A 17,587-nucleotide genomic window follows, 5' to 3' on the forward strand; every position below is an offset into this window, starting at 1 on the left:
TTTCGCCCTTGTAAGTGTCGCGTCACTTCGAAGTCAGTGACTTTTCACCTTCGAATTGTTCGGTTTCTTCGTAGGAGAGGAAACGCTTCACTTTAAAACAGCTTTGCTAATCTCGCTGAGGGGTGGAAAAAAATCACATCGTGTGTGTGTGTAAACTTCCATTGCCTTTGATCCCGACCACTGAAGTAAACGAAAGCTCGGTTTTCCAGCGTGTGCTCCTATTCTATTGTGTGATAAATGGTGCCTGACTGCGTAACAGCGCCATCTATCGGTGAAAGGCGAAGTGAACAGCGCATTTCCGCCACCGAGGCCTATGCAATCGTCGGGAAACCTTGAACGTTAGGGAGAATGCAACTGTCCTCGTTTCCTTCGTAAGACGAAAATCGGATGAAATAATTTGTCGACTAGGGTAAAAGCTTTCGTGTATCTGAGCTGGAGCTAACTATGCGTACTTACCTGGTGTTGGAGATGCCGCGATCAACAAGGTGGGTCACATCCGCTAACTGCGGTCTCTCGGAGCACGCAATATTTGGTAGCCGGGTTAGCGTTCGCCCTGATCCCGTCAACAATAAAATTCTCTGTCTGACAACCTATTCCGTTGCGCGGTCGAACTGGAACTACGACGGACGCAATGTCATGTCCATCGTTTCTGGTAATAAACACTGGGCGCTCGTGTTTTCGACTGAACCTTTATCGTCTGATTTTAAGAAGCGTTCTCACGGTGAATCTGATTTTTGGCTCGAGCACATCAACTTCTATAGCTTGCATCTCGTAGATGGCAACGCCATCTAGCGGTCGAAGATTACTGGCACGCGTATGAATCCTCTCTCAGCGGCAAACCAGCATTAGATTTCTTCGTTCGACCGCATGATCGAAATTTCCCCTGCTCTTGAATCACACGACCAACCGCTGCTCGCGAACACGCTGGGGGATTTTTTTACATAACGGTCACCCGTCGTATAAGGCAATAAGACATGGAACTTTTTCGCTGAGAGAGTGTGGTCAGCTTTGCGCAGAGGCAGTGTCATAGCCAATGAGGTCCTACCGAGGCGTGACTATTGCTAGTTGAAAACTTTTCCCAATACCCCGCCAGGGCGACGTGAGATATCGTCGGCTTCGGCAATTTTTGGGAGCCCCTTTCGGGGTCTATCACTGTACCAGAAGAATGATCGCGCCGGTGTGTTTTGTACCGAACATTGCGCGCTCTTTTTTTCGACTTTCGTCGTCTTTTGTTTTTTTCGGAATCGTTCTTACGATGTATCCGAAAGTGAAGCTGGTTTGTTCATCGAAATCGACAGGGGACTCCGGAAAGAGAGATTTGCCCCCCTCTATTTTGCTACACAGCTTCGCTCTATGTACTGCATTGGACGCAAGAAATAACGGTCCAGCTCCTATTACCTCTTCACCCTGCAGTTTCAGTAGTTTCGCCCTTGTAAGTGTCGCGTCACTTCGAAGTCAGTGACTTTTCACCTTCGAATTGTTCGGTTTCTTCGTAGGAGAGGAAACGCTTCACTTTAAAACAGCTTTGCTAATCTCGCTGAGGGGTGGAAAAAAATCACATCGTGTGTGTGTGTAAACTTCCATTGCCTTTGATCCCGACCACTGAAGTAAACGAAAGCTCGGTTTTCCAGCGTGTGCTCCTATTCTATTGTGTGATAAATGGTGCGTAACAGCGCCATCTATCGGTGAAAGGCGAAGTGAACAGCGCATTTCCGCCACCGAGGCCTATGCAATCGTCGGGAAACCTTGAACGTTAGGGAGAATGCAACTGTCCTCGTTTCCTTCGTAAGACGAAAATCGGATGAAATAATTTGTCGACTAGGGTAAAAGCTTTCGTGTATCTGAGCTGGAGCTAACTATGCGTACTTACCTGGTGTTGGAGATGCCGCGATCAACAAGGTGGGTCACATCCGCTAACTGCGGTCTCTCGGAGCACGCAATATTTGGTAGCCGGGTTAGCGTTCGCCCTGATCCCGTCAACAATAAAATTCTCTGTCTGACAACCTATTCCGTTGCGCGGTCGAACTGGAACTACGACGGACGCAATGTCATGTCCATCGTTTCTGGTAATAAACACTGGGCGCTCGTGTTTTCGACTGAACCTTTATCGTCTGATTTTAAGAAGCGTTCTCACGGTGAATCTGATTTTTGGCTCGAGCACATCAACTTCTATAGCTTGCATCTCGTAGATGGCAACGCCATCTAGCGGTCGAAGATTACTGGCACGCGTATGAATCCTCTCTCAGCGGCAAACCAGCATTAGATTTCTTCGTTCGACCGCATGATCGAAATTTCCCCTGCTCTTGAATCACACGACCAACCGCTGCTCGCGAACACGCTGGGGGATTTTTTTACATAACGGTCACCCGTCGTATAAGGCAATAAGACATGGAACTTTTTCGCTGAGAGAGTGTGGTCAGCTTTGCGCAGAGGCAGTGTCATAGCCAATGAGGTCCTACCGAGGCGTGACTATTGCTAGTTGAAAACTTTTCCCAATACCCCGCCAGGGCGACGTGAGATATCGTCGGCTTCGGCAATTTTTGGGAGCCCCTTTCGGGGTCTATCACTGTACCAGAAGAATGATCGCGCCGGTGTGTTTTGTACCGAACATTGCGCGCTCTTTTTTTCGACTTTCGTCGTCTTTTGTTTTTTTCGGAATCGTTCTTACGATGTATCCGAAAGTGAAGCTGGTTTGTTCATCGAAATCGACAGGGGACTCCGGAAAGAGAGATTTGCCCCCCTCTATTTTGCTACACAGCTTCGCTCTATGTACTGCATTGGACGCAAGAAATAACGGTCCAGCTCCTATTACCTCTTCACCCTGCAGTTTCAGTAGTTTCGCCCTTGTAAGTGTCGCGTCACTTCGAAGTCAGTGACTTTTCACCTTCGAATTGTTCGGTTTCTTCGTAGGAGAGGAAACGCTTCACTTTAAAACAGCTTTGCTAATCTCGCTGAGGGGTGGAAAAAAATCACATCGTGTGTGTGTGTAAACTTCCATTGCCTTTGATCCCGACCACTGAAGTAAACGAAAGCTCGGTTTTCCAGCGTGTGCTCCTATTCTATTGTGTGATAAATGGTGCGTAACAGCGCCATCTATCGGTGAAAGGCGAAGTGAACAGCGCATTTCCGCCACCGAGGCCTATGCAATCGTCGGGAAACCTTGAACGTTAGGGAGAATGCAAATGTCCTCGTTTCCGTCGTAAGACGAAAATCGGATGAAATAATTTGTCGACTAGGGTAAAAGCTTTCGTGTATCTGAGCTGGAGCTAACTATGCATACTTACCTGGTGTTGGAGATGCCGCGATCAACAAGGTGGGTCACATCCGCTAACTGCGGTCTCTCGGAGCACGCAATATTTGGTAGCCTGGTTAGCGTTCGCCCTGATCCCGTCAACAATAAAATTCTCTGTCTGACAACCTATTCCGTTGCGCGGTCGAACTGGAACTACGACGGACGCAATGTCATGTCCATCGTTTCTGGTAATAAACACTGGGCGCTCGTGTTTTCGACTGAACCTTTATCGTCTGATTTTAAGAAGCGTTCTCACGGTGAATCTGATTTTTGGCTCGAGCACATCAACTTCTATAGCTTGCATCTCGTAGATGGCAACGCCATCTAGCGGTCGAAGATTACTGGCACGCGTATGAATCCTCTCTCAGCGGCAAACCAGCATTAGATTTCTTCGTTCGACCGCATGATCGAAATTTCCCCTGCTCTTGAATCACACGACCAACCGCTGCTCGCGAACACGCTGGGGGATTTTTTTACATAACGGTCACCCGTCGTATAAGGCAATAAGACATGGAACTTTTTCGCTGAGAGAGTGTGGTCAGCTTTGCGCAGAGGCAGTGTCATAGCCAATGAGGTCCTACCGAGGCGTGACTATTGCTAGTTGAAAACTTTTCCCAATACCCCGCCAGGGCGACGTGAGATATCGTCGGCTTCGGCAATTTTTGGGAGCCCCTTTCGGGGTCTATCACTGTACCAGAAGAATGATCGCGCCGGTGTGTTTTGTACCGAACATTGCGCGCTCTTTTTTTCGACTTTCGTCGTCTTTTGTTTTTTTCGGAATCGTTCTTACGATGTATCCGAAAGTGAAGCTGGTTTGTTCATCGAAATCGACAGGTGACTCCGGAAAAGAGAGATTTGCCCCCCTCTATTTTGCTACACAGCTTCGCTCTATGTACTGCATTGGACGCAAGAAATAACGGTCCAGCTCCTATTACCTCTTCACCCTGCAGTTTCAGTAGTTTCGCCCTTGTAAGTGTCGCGTCACTTCGAAGTCAGTGACTTTTCACCTTCGAATTGTTCGGTTTCTTCGTAGGAGAGGAAACGCTTCACTTTAAAACAGCTTTGCTAATCTCGCTGAGGGGTGGAAAAAAATCACATCGTGTGTGTGTGTAAACTTCCATTGCCTTTGATCCCGACCACTGAAGTAAACGAAAGCTCGGTTTTCCAGCGTGTGCTCCTATTCTATTGTGTGATAAATGGTGCCTGACTGCGTAACAGCGCCATCTATCGGTGAAAGGCGAAGTGAACAGCGCATTTCCGCCACCGAGGCCTATGCAATCGTCGGGAAACCTTGAACGTTAGGGAGAATGCAACTGTCCTCGTTTCCTTCGTAAGACGAAAATCGGATGAAATAATTTGTCGACTAGGGTAAAAGCTTTCGTGTATCTGAGCTGGAGCTAACTATGCGTACTTACCTGGTGTTGGAGATGCCGCGATCAACAAGGTGGGTCACATCCGCTAACTGCGGTCTCTCGGAGCACGCAATATTTGGTAGCCGGGTTAGCGTTCGCCCTGATCCCGTCAACAATAAAATTCTCTGTCTGACAACCTATTCCGTTGCGCGGTCGAACTGGAACTACGACGGACGCAATGTCATGTCCATCGTTTCTGGTAATAAACACTGGGCGCTCGTGTTTTCGACTGAACCTTTATCGTCTGATTTTAAGAAGCGTTCTCACGGTGAATCTGATTTTTGGCTCGAGCACATCAACTTCTATAGCTTGCATCTCGTAGATGGCAACGCCATCTAGCGGTCGAAGATTACTGGCACGCGTATGAATCCTCTCTCAGCGGCAAACCAGCATTAGATTTCTTCGTTCGACCGCATGATCGAAATTTCCCCTGCTCTTGAATCACACGACCAACCGCTGCTCGCGAACACGCTGGGGGATTTTTTTACATAACGGTCACCCGTCGTATAAGGCAATAAGACATGGAACTTTTTCGCTGAGAGAGTGTGGTCAGCTTTGCGCAGAGGCAGTGTCATAGCCAATGAGGTCCTACCGAGGCGTGACTATTGCTAGTTGAAAACTTTTCCCAATACCCCGCCAGGGCGACGTGAGATATCGTCGGCTTCGGCAATTTTTGGGAGCCCCTTTCGGGGTCTATCACTGTACCAGAAGAATGATCGCGCCGGTGTGTTTTGTACCGAACATTGCGCGCTCTTTTTTTCGACTTTCGTCGTCTTTTGTTTTTTTCGGAATCGTTCTTACGATGTATCCGAAAGTGAAGCTGGTTTGTTCATCGAAATCGACAGGTGACTCCGGAAAAGAGAGATTTGCCCCCCTCTATTTTGCTACACAGCTTCGCTCTATGTACTGCATTGGACGCAAGAAATAACGGTCCAGCTCCTATTACCTCTTCACCCTGCAGTTTCAGTAGTTTCGCCCTTGTAAGTGTCGCGTCACTTCGAAGTCAGTGACTTTTCACCTTCGAATTGTTCGGTTTCTTCGTAGGAGAGGAAACGCTTCACTTTAAAACAGCTTTGCTAATCACGCTGAGGGGTGGAAAAAAATCACATCGTGTGTGTGTGTAAACTTCCATTGCCTTTGATCCCGACCACTGAAGTAAACGAAAGCTCGGTTTTCCAGCGTGTGCTCCTATTCTATTGTGTGATAAATGGTGCGTAACAGCGCCATCTATCGGTGAAAGGCGAAGTGAACAGCGCATTTCCGCCACCGAGGCCTATGCAATCGTCGGGAAACCTTGAACGTTAGGGAGAATGCAACTGTCCTCGTTTCCTTCGTAAGACGAAAATCGGATGAAATAATTTGTCGACTAGGGTAAAAGCTTTCGTGTATCTGAGCTGGAGCTAACTATGCGTACTTACCTGGTGTTGGAGATGCCGCGATCAACAAGGTGGGTCACATCCGCTAACTGCGGTCTCTCGGAGCACGCAATATTTGGTAGCCGGGTTAGCGTTCGCCCTGATCCCGTCAACAATAAAATTCTCTGTCTGACAACCTATTCCGTTGCGCGGTCGAACTGGAACTACGACGGACGCAATGTCATGTCCATCGTTTCTGGTAATAAACACTGGGCGCTCGTGTTTTCGACTGAACCTTTATCGTCTGATTTTAAGAAGCGTTCTCACGGTGAATCTGATTTTTGGCTCGAGCACATCAACTTCTATAGCTTGCATCTCGTAGATGGCAACGCCATCTAGCGGTCGAAGATTACTGGCACGCGTATGAATCCTCTCTCAGCGGCAAACCAGCATTAGATTTCTTCGTTCGACCGCATGATCGAAATTTCCCCTGCTCTTGAATCACACGACCAACCGCTGCTCGCGAACACGCTGGGGGATTTTTTTACATAACGGTCACCCGTCGTATAAGGCAATAAGACATGGAACTTTTTCGCTGAGAGAGTGTGGTCAGCTTTGCGCAGAGGCAGTGTCATAGCCAATGAGGTCCTACCGAGGCGTGACTATTGCTAGTTGAAAACTTTTCCCAATACCCCGCCAGGGCGACGTGAGATATCGTCGGCTTCGGCAATTTTTGGGAGCCCCTTTCGGGGTCTATCACTGTACCAGAAGAATGATCGCGCCGGTGTGTTTTGTACCGAACATTGCGCGCTCTTTTTTTCGACTTTCGTCGTCTTTTGTTTTTTTCGGAATCGTTCTTACGATGTATCCGAAAGTGAAGCTGGTTTGTTCATCGAAATCGACAGGTGACTCCGGAAAAGAGAGATTTGCCCCCCTCTATTTTGCTACACAGCTTCGCTCTATGTACTGCATTGGACGCAAGAAATAACGGTCCAGCTCCTATTACCTCTTCACCCTGCAGTTTCAGTAGTTTCGCCCTTGTAAGTGTCGCGTCACTTCGAAGTCAGTGACTTTTCACCTTCGAATTGTTCGGTTTCTTCGTAGGAGAGGAAACGCTTCACTTTAAAACAGCTTTGCTAATCTCGCTGAGGGGTGGAAAAAAATCACATCGTGTGTGTGTGTAAACTTCCATTGCCTTTGATCCCGACCACTGAAGTAAACGAAAGCTCGGTTTTCCAGCGTGTGCTCCTATTCTATTGTGTGATAAATGGTGCCTGACTGCGTAACAGCGCCATCTATCGGTGAAAGGCGAAGTGAACAGCGCATTTCCGCCACCGAGGCCTATGCAATCGTCGGGAAACCTTGAACGTTAGGGAGAATGCAACTGTCCTCGTTTCCTTCGTAAGACGAAAATCGGATGAAATAATTTGTCGACTAGGGTAAAAGCTTTCGTGTATCTGAGCTGGAGCTAACTATGCGTACTTACCTGGTGTTGGAGATGCCGCGATCAACAAGGTGGGTCACATCCGCTAACTGCGGTCTCTCGGAGCACGCAATATTTGGTAGCCGGGTTAGCGTTCGCCCTGATCCCGTCAACAATAAAATTCTCTGTCTGACAACCTATTCCGTTGCGCGGTCGAACTGGAACTACGACGGACGCAATGTCATGTCCATCGTTTCTGGTAATAAACACTGGGCGCTCGTGTTTTCGACTGAACCTTTATCGTCTGATTTTAAGAAGCGTTCTCACGGTGAATCTGATTTTTGGCTCGAGCACATCAACTTCTATAGCTTGCATCTCGTAGATGGCAACGCCATCTAGCGGTCGAAGATTACTGGCACGCGTATGAATCCTCTCTCAGCGGCAAACCAGCATTAGATTTCTTCGTTCGACCGCATGATCGAAATTTCCCCTGCTCTTGAATCACACGACCAACCGCTGCTCGCGAACACGCTGGGGGATTTTTTTACATAACGGTCACCCGTCGTATAAGGCAATAAGACATGGAACTTTTTCGCTGAGAGAGTGTGGTCAGCTTTGCGCAGAGGCAGTGTCATAGCCAATGAGGTCCTACCGAGGCGTGACTATTGCTAGTTGAAAACTTTTCCCAATACCCCGCCAGGGCGACGTGAGATATCGTCGGCTTCGGCAATTTTTGGGAGCCCCTTTCGGGGTCTATCACTGTACCAGAAGAATGATCGCGCCGGTGTGTTTTGTACCGAACATTGCGCGCTCTTTTTTTCGACTTTCGTCGTCTTTTGTTTTTTTCGGAATCGTTCTTACGATGTATCCGAAAGTGAAGCTGGTTTGTTCATCGAAATCGACAGGGGACTCCGGAAAGAGAGATTTGCCCCCCTCTATTTTGCTACACAGCTTCGCTCTATGTACTGCATTGGACGCAAGAAATAACGGTCCAGCTCCTATTACCTCTTCACCCTGCAGTTTCAGTAGTTTCGCCCTTGTAAGTGTCGCGTCACTTCGAAGTCAGTGACTTTTCACCTTCGAATTGTTCGGTTTCTTCGTAGGAGAGGAAACGCTTCACTTTAAAACAGCTTTGCTAATCTCGCTGAGGGGTGGAAAAAAATCACATCGTGTGTGTGTGTAAACTTCCATTGCCTTTGATCCCGACCACTGAAGTAAACGAAAGCTCGGTTTTCCAGCGTGTGCTCCTATTCTATTGTGTGATAAATGGTGCGTAACAGCGCCATCTATCGGTGAAAGGCGAAGTGAACAGCGCATTTCCGCCACCGAGGCCTATGCAATCGTCGGGAAACCTTGAACGTTAGGGAGAATGCAAATGTCCTCGTTTCCGTCGTAAGACGAAAATCGGATGAAATAATTTGTCGACTAGGGTAAAAGCTTTCGTGTATCTGAGCTGGAGCTAACAATGCATACTTACCTGGTGTTGGAGATGCCGCGATCAACAAGGTGGGTCACATCCGCTAACTGCGGTCTCTCGGAGCACGCAATATTTGGTAGCCGGGTTAGCGTTCGCCCTGATCCCGTCAACAATAAAATTCTCTGTCTGACAACCTATTCCGTTGCGCGGTCGAACTGGAACTACGACGGACGCAATGTCATGTCCATCGTTTCTGGTAATAAACACTGGGCGCTCGTGTTTTCGACTGAACCTTTATCGTCTGATTTTAAGAAGCGTTCTCACGGTGAATCTGATTTTTGGCTCGAGCACATCAACTTCTATAGCTTGCATCTCGTAGATGGCAACGCCATCTAGCGGTCGAAGATTACTGGCACGCGTATGAATCCTCTCTCAGCGGCAAACCAGCATTAGATTTCTTCGTTCGACCGCATGATCGAAATTTCCCCTGCTCTTGAATCACACGACCAACCGCTGCTCGCGAACACGCTGGGGGATTTTTTTACATAACGGTCACCCGTCGTATAAGGCAATAAGACATGGAACTTTTTCGCTGAGAGAGTGTGGTCAGCTTTGCGCAGAGGCAGTGTCATAGCCAATGAGGTCCTACCGAGGCGTGACTATTGCTAGTTGAAAACTTTTCCCAATACCCCGCCAGGGCGACGTGAGATATCGTCGGCTTCGGCAATTTTTGGGAGCCCCTTTCGGGGTCTATCACTGTACCAGAAGAATGATCGCGCCGGTGTGTTTTGTACCGAACATTGCGCGCTCTTTTTTTCGACTTTCGTCGTCTTTTGTTTTTTTCGGAATCGTTCTTACGATGTATCCGAAAGTGAAGCTGGTTTGTTCATCGAAATCGACAGGGGACTCCGGAAAGAGAGATTTGCCCCCCTCTATTTTGCTACACAGCTTCGCTCTATGTACTGCATTGGACGCAAGAAATAACGGTCCAGCTCCTATTACCTCTTCACCCTGCAGTTTCAGTAGTTTCGCCCTTGTAAGTGTCGCGTCACTTCGAAGTCAGTGACTTTTCACCTTCGAATTGTTCGGTTTCTTCGTAGGAGAGGAAACGCTTCACTTTAAAACAGCTTTGCTAATCTCGCTGAGGGGTGGAAAAAAATCACATCGTGTGTGTGTGTAAACTTCCATTGCCTTTGATCCCGACCACTGAAGTAAACGAAAGCTCGGTTTTCCAGCGTGTGCTCCTATTCTATTGTGTGATAAATGGTGCGTAACAGCGCCATCTATCGGTGAAAGGCGAAGTGAACAGCGCATTTCCGCCACCGAGGCCTATGCAATCGTCGGGAAACCTTGAACGTTAGGGAGAATGCAAATGTCCTCGTTTCCGTCGTAAGACGAAAATCGGATGAAATAATTTGTCGACTAGGGTAAAAGCTTTCGTGTATCTGAGCTGGAGCTAACTATGCATACTTACCTGGTGTTGGAGATGCCGCGATCAACAAGGTGGGTCACATCCGCTAACTGCGGTCTCTCGGAGCACGCAATATTTGGTAGCCTGGTTAGCGTTCGCCCTGATCCCGTCAACAATAAAATTCTCTGTCTGACAACCTATTCCGTTGCGCGGTCGAACTGGAACTACGACGGACGCAATGTCATGTCCATCGTTTCTGGTAATAAACACTGGGCGCTCGTGTTTTCGACTGAACCTTTATCGTCTGATTTTAAGAAGCGTTCTCACGGTGAATCTGATTTTTGGCTCGAGCACATCAACTTCTATAGCTTGCATCTCGTAGATGGCAACGCCATCTAGCGGTCGAAGATTACTGGCACGCGTATGAATCCTCTCTCAGCGGCAAACCAGCATTAGATTTCTTCGTTCGACCGCATGATCGAAATTTCCCCTGCTCTTGAATCACACGACCAACCGCTGCTCGCGAACACGCTGGGGGATTTTTTTACATAACGGTCACCCGTCGTATAAGGCAATAAGACATGGAACTTTTTCGCTGAGAGAGTGTGGTCAGCTTTGCGCAGAGGCAGTGTCATAGCCAATGAGGTCCTACCGAGGCGTGACTATTGCTAGTTGAAAACTTTTCCCAATACCCCGCCAGGGCGACGTGAGATATCGTCGGCTTCGGCAATTTTTGGGAGCCCCTTTCGGGGTCTATCACTGTACCAGAAGAATGATCGCGCCGGTGTGTTTTGTACCGAACATTGCGCGCTCTTTTTTTCGACTTTCGTCGTCTTTTGTTTTTTTCGGAATCGTTCTTACGATGTATCCGAAAGTGAAGCTGGTTTGTTCATCGAAATCGACAGGTGACTCCGGAAAAGAGAGATTTGCCCCCCTCTATTTTGCTACACAGCTTCGCTCTATGTACTGCATTGGACGCAAGAAATAACGGTCCAGCTCCTATTACCTCTTCACCCTGCAGTTTCAGTAGTTTCGCCCTTGTAAGTGTCGCGTCACTTCGAAGTCAGTGACTTTTCACCTTCGAATTGTTCGGTTTCTTCGTAGGAGAGGAAACGCTTCACTTTAAAACAGCTTTGCTAATCTCGCTGAGGGGTGGAAAAAAATCACATCGTGTGTGTGTGTAAACTTCCATTGCCTTTGATCCCGACCACTGAAGTAAACGAAAGCTCGGTTTTCCAGCGTGTGCTCCTATTCTATTGTGTGATAAATGGTGCCTGACTGCGTAACAGCGCCATCTATCGGTGAAAGGCGAAGTGAACAGCGCATTTCCGCCACCGAGGCCTATGCAATCGTCGGGAAACCTTGAACGTTAGGGAGAATGCAACTGTCCTCGTTTCCTTCGTAAGACGAAAATCGGATGAAATAATTTGTCGACTAGGGTAAAAGCTTTCGTGTATCTGAGCTGGAGCTAACTATGCGTACTTACCTGGTGTTGGAGATGCCGCGATCAACAAGGTGGGTCACATCCGCTAACTGCGGTCTCTCGGAGCACGCAATATTTGGTAGCCGGGTTAGCGTTCGCCCTGATCCCGTCAACAATAAAATTCTCTGTCTGACAACCTATTCCGTTGCGCGGTCGAACTGGAACTACGACGGACGCAATGTCATGTCCATCGTTTCTGGTAATAAACACTGGGCGCTCGTGTTTTCGACTGAACCTTTATCGTCTGATTTTAAGAAGCGTTCTCACGGTGAATCTGATTTTTGGCTCGAGCACATCAACTTCTATAGCTTGCATCTCGTAGATGGCAACGCCATCTAGCGGTCGAAGATTACTGGCACGCGTATGAATCCTCTCTCAGCGGCAAACCAGCATTAGATTTCTTCGTTCGACCGCATGATCGAAATTTCCCCTGCTCTTGAATCACACGACCAACCGCTGCTCGCGAACACGCTGGGGGATTTTTTTACATAACGGTCACCCGTCGTATAAGGCAATAAGACATGGAACTTTTTCGCTGAGAGAGTGTGGTCAGCTTTGCGCAGAGGCAGTGTCATAGCCAATGAGGTCCTACCGAGGCGTGACTATTGCTAGTTGAAAACTTTTCCCAATACCCCGCCAGGGCGACGTGAGATATCGTCGGCTTCGGCAATTTTTGGGAGCCCCTTTCGGGGTCTATCACTGTACCAGAAGAATGATCGCGCCGGTGTGTTTTGTACCGAACATTGCGCGCTCTTTTTTTCGACTTTCGTCGTCTTTTGTTTTTTTCGGAATCGTTCTTACGATGTATCCGAAAGTGAAGCTGGTTTGTTCATCGAAATCGACAGGGGACTCCGGAAAGAGAGATTTGCCCCCCTCTATTTTGCTACACAGCTTCGCTCTATGTACTGCATTGGACGCAAGAAATAACGGTCCAGCTCCTATTACCTCTTCACCCTGCAGTTTCAGTAGTTTCGCCCTTGTAAGTGTCGCGTCACTTCGAAGTCAGTGACTTTTCACCTTCGAATTGTTCGGTTTCTTCGTAGGAGAGGAAACGCTTCACTTTAAAACAGCTTTGCTAATCTCGCTGAGGGGTGGAAAAAAATCACATCGTGTGTGTGTGTAAACTTCCATTGCCTTTGATCCCGACCACTGAAGTAAACGAAAGCTCGGTTTTCCAGCGTGTGCTCCTATTCTATTGTGTGATAAATGGTGCGTAACAGCGCCATCTATCGGTGAAAGGCGAAGTGAACAGCGCATTTCCGCCACCGAGGCCTATGCAATCGTCGGGAAACCTTGAACGTTAGGGAGAATGCAAATGTCCTCGTTTCCGTCGTAAGACGAAAATCGGATGAAATAATTTGTCGACTAGGGTAAAAGCTTTCGTGTATCTGAGCTGGAGCTAACTATGCATACTTACCTGGTGTTGGAGATGCCGCGATCAACAAGGTGGGTCACATCCGCTAACTGCGGTCTCTCGGAGCACGCAATATTTGGTAGCCTGGTTAGCGTTCGCCCTGATCCCGTCAACAATAAAATTCTCTGTCTGACAACCTATTCCGTTGCGCGGTCGAACTGGAACTACGACGGACGCAATGTCATGTCCATCGTTTCTGGTAATAAACACTGGGCGCTCGTGTTTTCGACTGAACCTTTATCGTCTGATTTTAAGAAGCGTTCTCACGGTGAATCTGATTTTTGGCTCGAGCACATCAACTTCTATAGCTTGCATCTCGTAGATGGCAACGCCATCTAGCGGTCGAAGATTACTGGCACGCGTATGAATCCTCTCTCAGCGGCAAACCAGCATTAGATTTCTTCGTTCGACCGCATGATCGAAATTTCCCCTGCTCTTGAATCACACGACCAACCGCTGCTCGCGAACACGCTGGGGGATTTTTTTACATAACGGTCACCCGTCGTATAAGGCAATAAGACATGGAACTTTTTCGCTGAGAGAGTGTGGTCAGCTTTGCGCAGAGGCAGTGTCATAGCCAATGAGGTCCTACCGAGGCGTGACTATTGCTAGTTGAAAACTTTTCCCAATACCCCGCCAGGGCGACGTGAGATATCGTCGGCTTCGGCAATTTTTGGGAGCCCCCTTTCGGGGTCTATCACTGTACCAGAAGAATGATCGCGCCGGTGTGTTTTGTACCGAACATTGCGCGCTCTTTTTTTCGACTTTCGTCGTCTTTTGTTTTTTTCGGAATCGTTCTTACGATGTATCCGAAAGTGAAGCTGGTTTGTTCATCGAAATCGACAGGTGACTCCGGAAAAGAGAGATTTGCCCCCCTCTATTTTGCTACACAGCTTCGCTCTATGTACTGCATTGGACGCAAGAAATAACGGTCCAGCTCCTATTACCTCTTCACCCTGCAGTTTCAGTAGTTTCGCCCTTGTAAGTGTCGCGTCACTTCGAAGTCAGTGACTTTTCACCTTCGAATTGTTCGGTTTCTTCGTAGGAGAGGAAACGCTTCACTTTAAAACAGCTTTGCTAATCACGCTGAGGGGTGGAAAAAAATCACATCGTGTGTGTGTGTAAACTTCCATTGCCTTTGATCCCGACCACTGAAGTAAACGAAAGCTCGGTTTTCCAGCGTGTGCTCCTATTCTATTGTGTGATAAATGGTGCCTGACTGCGTAACAGCGCCATCTATCGGTGAAAGGCGAAGTGAACAGCGCATTTCCGCCACCGAGGCCTATGCAATCGTCGGGAAACCTTGAACGTTAGGGAGAATGCAACTGTCCTCGTTTCCTTCGTAAGACGAAAATCGGAATGAAATAATTTGTCGACTAGGGTAAAAGCTTTCGTGTATCTGAGCTGGAGCTAACTATGCGTACTTACCTGGTGTTGGAGATGCCGCGATCAACAAGGTGGGTCACATCCGCTAACTGCGGTCTCTCGGAGCACGCAATATTTGGTAGCCGGGTTAGCGTTCGCCCTGATCCCGTCAACAATAAAATTCTCTGTCTGACAACCTATTCCGTTGCGCGGTCGAACTGGAACTACGACGGACGCAATGTCATGTCCATCGTTTCTGGTAATAAACACTGGGCGCTCGTGTTTTCGACTGAACCTTTATCGTCTGATTTTAAGAAGCGTTCTCACGGTGAATCTGATTTTTGGCTCGAGCACATCAACTTCTATAGCTTGCATCTCGTAGATGGCAACGCCATCTAGCGGTCGAAGATTACTGGCACGCGTATGAATCCTCTCTCAGCGGCAAACCAGCATTAGATTTCTTCGTTCGACCGCATGATCGAAATTTCCCCTGCTCTTGAATCACACGACCAACCGCTGCTCACGAACACGCTGGGGGATTTTTTTACATAACGGTCACCCGTCGTATAAGGCAATAAGACATGGAACTTTTTCGCTGAGAGAGTGTGGTCAGCTTTGCGCAGAGGCAGTGTCATAGCCAATGAGGTCCTACCGAGGCGTGACTATTGCTAGTTGAAAACTTTTCCCAATACCCCGCCAGGGCGACGTGAGATATCGTCGGCTTCGGCAATTTTTGGGAGCCCCCTTTCGGGGTCTATCACTGTACCAGAAGAATGATCGCGCCGGTGTGTTTTGTACCGAACATTGCGCGCTCTTTTTTTCGACTTTCGTCGTCTTTTGTTTTTTTCGGAATCGTTCTTACGATGTATCCGAAAGTGAAGCTGGTTTGTTCATCGAAATCGACAGGTGACTCCGGAAAAGAGAGATTTGCCCCCCTCTATTTTGCTACACAGCTTCGCTCTATGTACTGCATTGGACGCAAGAAATAACGGTCCAGCTCCTATTACCTCTTCACCCTGCAGTTTCAGTAGTTTCGCCCTTGTAAGTGTCGCGTCACTTCGAAGTCAGTGACTTTTCACCTTCGAATTGTTCGGTTTCTTCGTAGGAGAGGAAACGCTTCACTTTAAAACAGCTTTGCTAATCACGCTGAGGGGTGGAAAAAAATCACATCGTGTGTGTGTGTAAACTTCCATTGCCTTTGATCCCGACCACTGAAGTAAACGAAAGCTCGGTTTTCCAGCGTGTGCTCCTATTCTATTGTGTGATAAATGGTGCCTGACTGCGTAACAGCGCCATCTATCGGTGAAAGGCGAAGTGAACAGCGCATTTCCGCCACCGAGGCCTATGCAATCGTCGGGAAACCTTGAACGTTAGGGAGAATGCAACTGTCCTCGTTTCCTTCGTAAGACGAAAATCGGAATGAAATAATTTGTCGACTAGGGTAAAAGCTTTCGTGTATCTGAGCTGGAGCTAACTATGCGTACTTACCTGGTGTTGGAGATGCCGCGATCAACAAGGTGGGTCACATCCGCTAACTGCGGTCTCTCGGAGCACGCAATATTTGGTAGCCGGGTTAGCGTTCGCCCTGATCCCGTCAACAATAAAATTCTCTGTCTGACAACCTATTCCGTTGCGCGGTCGAACTGGAACTACGACGGACGCAATGTCATGTCCATCGTTTCTGGTAATAAACACTGGGCGCTCGTGTTTTCGACTGAACCTTTATCGTCTGATTTTAAGAAGCGTTCTCACGGTGAATCTGATTTTTGGCTCGAGCACATCAACTTCTATAGCTTGCATCTCGTAGATGGCAACGCCATCTAGCGGTCGAAGATTACTGGCACGCGTATGAATCCTCTCTCAGCGGCAAACCAGCATTAGATTTCTTCGTTCGACCGCATGATCGAAATTTCCCCTGCTCTTGAATCACACGACCAACCGCTGCTCACGAACACGCTGGGGGATTTTTTTACATAACGGTCACCCGTCGTATAAGGCAATAAGACATGGAACTTTTTCGCTGAGAGAGTGTGGTCAGCTTTGCGCAGAGGCAGTGTCATAGCCAATGAGGTCCTACCGAGGCGTGACTATTGCTAGTTGAAAACTTTTCCCAATACCCCGCCAGGGCGACGTGAGATATCGTCGGCTTCGGCAATTTTTGGGAGCCCCCTTTCGGGGTCTATCACTGTACCAGAAGAATGATCGCGCCGGTGTGTTTTGTACCGAACATTGCGCGCTCTTTTTTTCGACTTTCGTCGTCTTTTGTTTTTTTCGGAATCGTTCTTACGATGTATCCGAAAGTGAAGCTGGTTTGTTCATCGAAATCGACAGGTGACTCCGGAAAAGAGAGATTTGCCCCCCTCTATTTTGCTACACAGCTTCGCTCTATGTACTGCATTGGACGCAAGAAATAACGGTCCAGCTCCTATTACCTCTTCACCCTGCAGTTTCAGTAGTTTCGCCCTTGTAAGTGTCGCGTCACTTCGAAGTCAGTGACTTTTCACCTTCGAATTGTTCGGTTTCTTCGTAGGAGAGGAAACGCTTCACTTTAAAACAGCTTTGCTAATCACGCTGAGGGGTGGAAAAAAATCACATCGTGTGTGTGTGTAAACTTCCATTGCCTTTGATCCCGACCACTGAAGTAAACGAAAGCTCGGTTTTCCAGCGTGTGCTCCTATTCTATTGTGTGATAAATGGTGCCTGACTGCGTAACAGCGCCATCTATCGGTGAAAGGCGAAGTGAACAGCGCATTTCCGCCACCGAGGCCTATGCAATCGTCGGGAAACCTTGAACGTTAGGGAGAATGCAACTGTCCTCGTTTCCTTCGTAAGACGAAAATCGGAATGAAATAATTTGTCGACTAGGGTAAAAGCTTTCGTGTATCTGAGCTGGAGCTAACTATGCGTACTTACCTGGTGTTGGAGATGCCGCGATCAACAAGGTGGGTCACATCCGCTAACTGCGGTCTCTCGGAGCACGCAATATTTGGTAGCCGGGTTAGCGTTCGCCCTGAT

General features: G+C 48.1%; 12 non-coding genes across 12 annotated transcripts; all 12 read left to right on the forward strand.

The window, feature by feature from the left end:
* The first annotated feature begins 1,004 nt into the window (after window positions 1–1,004).
* On the forward strand, window positions 1,005–1,145 carry LOC149089376 (U4 spliceosomal RNA). The gene has a single exon (XR_016193781.1). It is a non-coding gene; the product is annotated as a U4 spliceosomal RNA (small nuclear RNA).
* Window positions 1,146–2,418: 1,273 nt separating this feature from the next.
* On the forward strand, window positions 2,419–2,559 carry LOC149089377 (U4 spliceosomal RNA). Its single transcript, XR_016193791.1, has one exon. It is a non-coding gene; the product is annotated as a U4 spliceosomal RNA (small nuclear RNA).
* Window positions 2,560–3,832: 1,273 nt separating this feature from the next.
* LOC149089378 (U4 spliceosomal RNA) lies at window positions 3,833–3,973 on the forward strand. Its single transcript, XR_016193799.1, has one exon. It is a non-coding gene; the product is annotated as a U4 spliceosomal RNA (small nuclear RNA).
* Window positions 3,974–5,255: 1,282 nt separating this feature from the next.
* Window positions 5,256–5,396, forward strand: LOC149089379 (U4 spliceosomal RNA). Its single transcript, XR_016193801.1, has one exon. It is a non-coding gene; the product is annotated as a U4 spliceosomal RNA (small nuclear RNA).
* Window positions 5,397–6,670: 1,274 nt separating this feature from the next.
* On the forward strand, window positions 6,671–6,811 carry LOC149089380 (U4 spliceosomal RNA). The gene has a single exon (XR_016193802.1). It is a non-coding gene; the product is annotated as a U4 spliceosomal RNA (small nuclear RNA).
* A 1,282-nt stretch (window positions 6,812–8,093) lies between these two features.
* LOC149089381 (U4 spliceosomal RNA) lies at window positions 8,094–8,234 on the forward strand. The gene has a single exon (XR_016193803.1). It is a non-coding gene; the product is annotated as a U4 spliceosomal RNA (small nuclear RNA).
* A 1,273-nt stretch (window positions 8,235–9,507) lies between these two features.
* LOC149089382 (U4 spliceosomal RNA) lies at window positions 9,508–9,648 on the forward strand. Its single transcript, XR_016193804.1, has one exon. It is a non-coding gene; the product is annotated as a U4 spliceosomal RNA (small nuclear RNA).
* A 1,273-nt stretch (window positions 9,649–10,921) lies between these two features.
* On the forward strand, window positions 10,922–11,062 carry LOC149089383 (U4 spliceosomal RNA). The gene has a single exon (XR_016193805.1). It is a non-coding gene; the product is annotated as a U4 spliceosomal RNA (small nuclear RNA).
* A 1,282-nt stretch (window positions 11,063–12,344) lies between these two features.
* Window positions 12,345–12,485, forward strand: LOC149089384 (U4 spliceosomal RNA). The gene has a single exon (XR_016193806.1). It is a non-coding gene; the product is annotated as a U4 spliceosomal RNA (small nuclear RNA).
* A 1,273-nt stretch (window positions 12,486–13,758) lies between these two features.
* On the forward strand, window positions 13,759–13,900 carry LOC149089385 (U4 spliceosomal RNA). The gene has a single exon (XR_016193811.1). It is a non-coding gene; the product is annotated as a U4 spliceosomal RNA (small nuclear RNA).
* Window positions 13,901–15,183: 1,283 nt separating this feature from the next.
* On the forward strand, window positions 15,184–15,325 carry LOC149089386 (U4 spliceosomal RNA). Its single transcript, XR_016193812.1, has one exon. It is a non-coding gene; the product is annotated as a U4 spliceosomal RNA (small nuclear RNA).
* A 1,283-nt stretch (window positions 15,326–16,608) lies between these two features.
* Window positions 16,609–16,750, forward strand: LOC149089387 (U4 spliceosomal RNA). The gene has a single exon (XR_016193813.1). It is a non-coding gene; the product is annotated as a U4 spliceosomal RNA (small nuclear RNA).
* The last annotated feature ends 837 nt before the right edge of the window (window positions 16,751–17,587 follow it).

The sequence above is a fragment of the Pholcus phalangioides genome, unplaced genomic scaffold, assembly GCF_987345545.1.
Source record: "Pholcus phalangioides strain wild (caught in Gottingen) unplaced genomic scaffold, Ppha-v1.0 ptg000002l_1, whole genome shotgun sequence".
NCBI lineage: Eukaryota > Metazoa > Arthropoda > Arachnida > Araneae > Pholcidae > Pholcus > Pholcus phalangioides.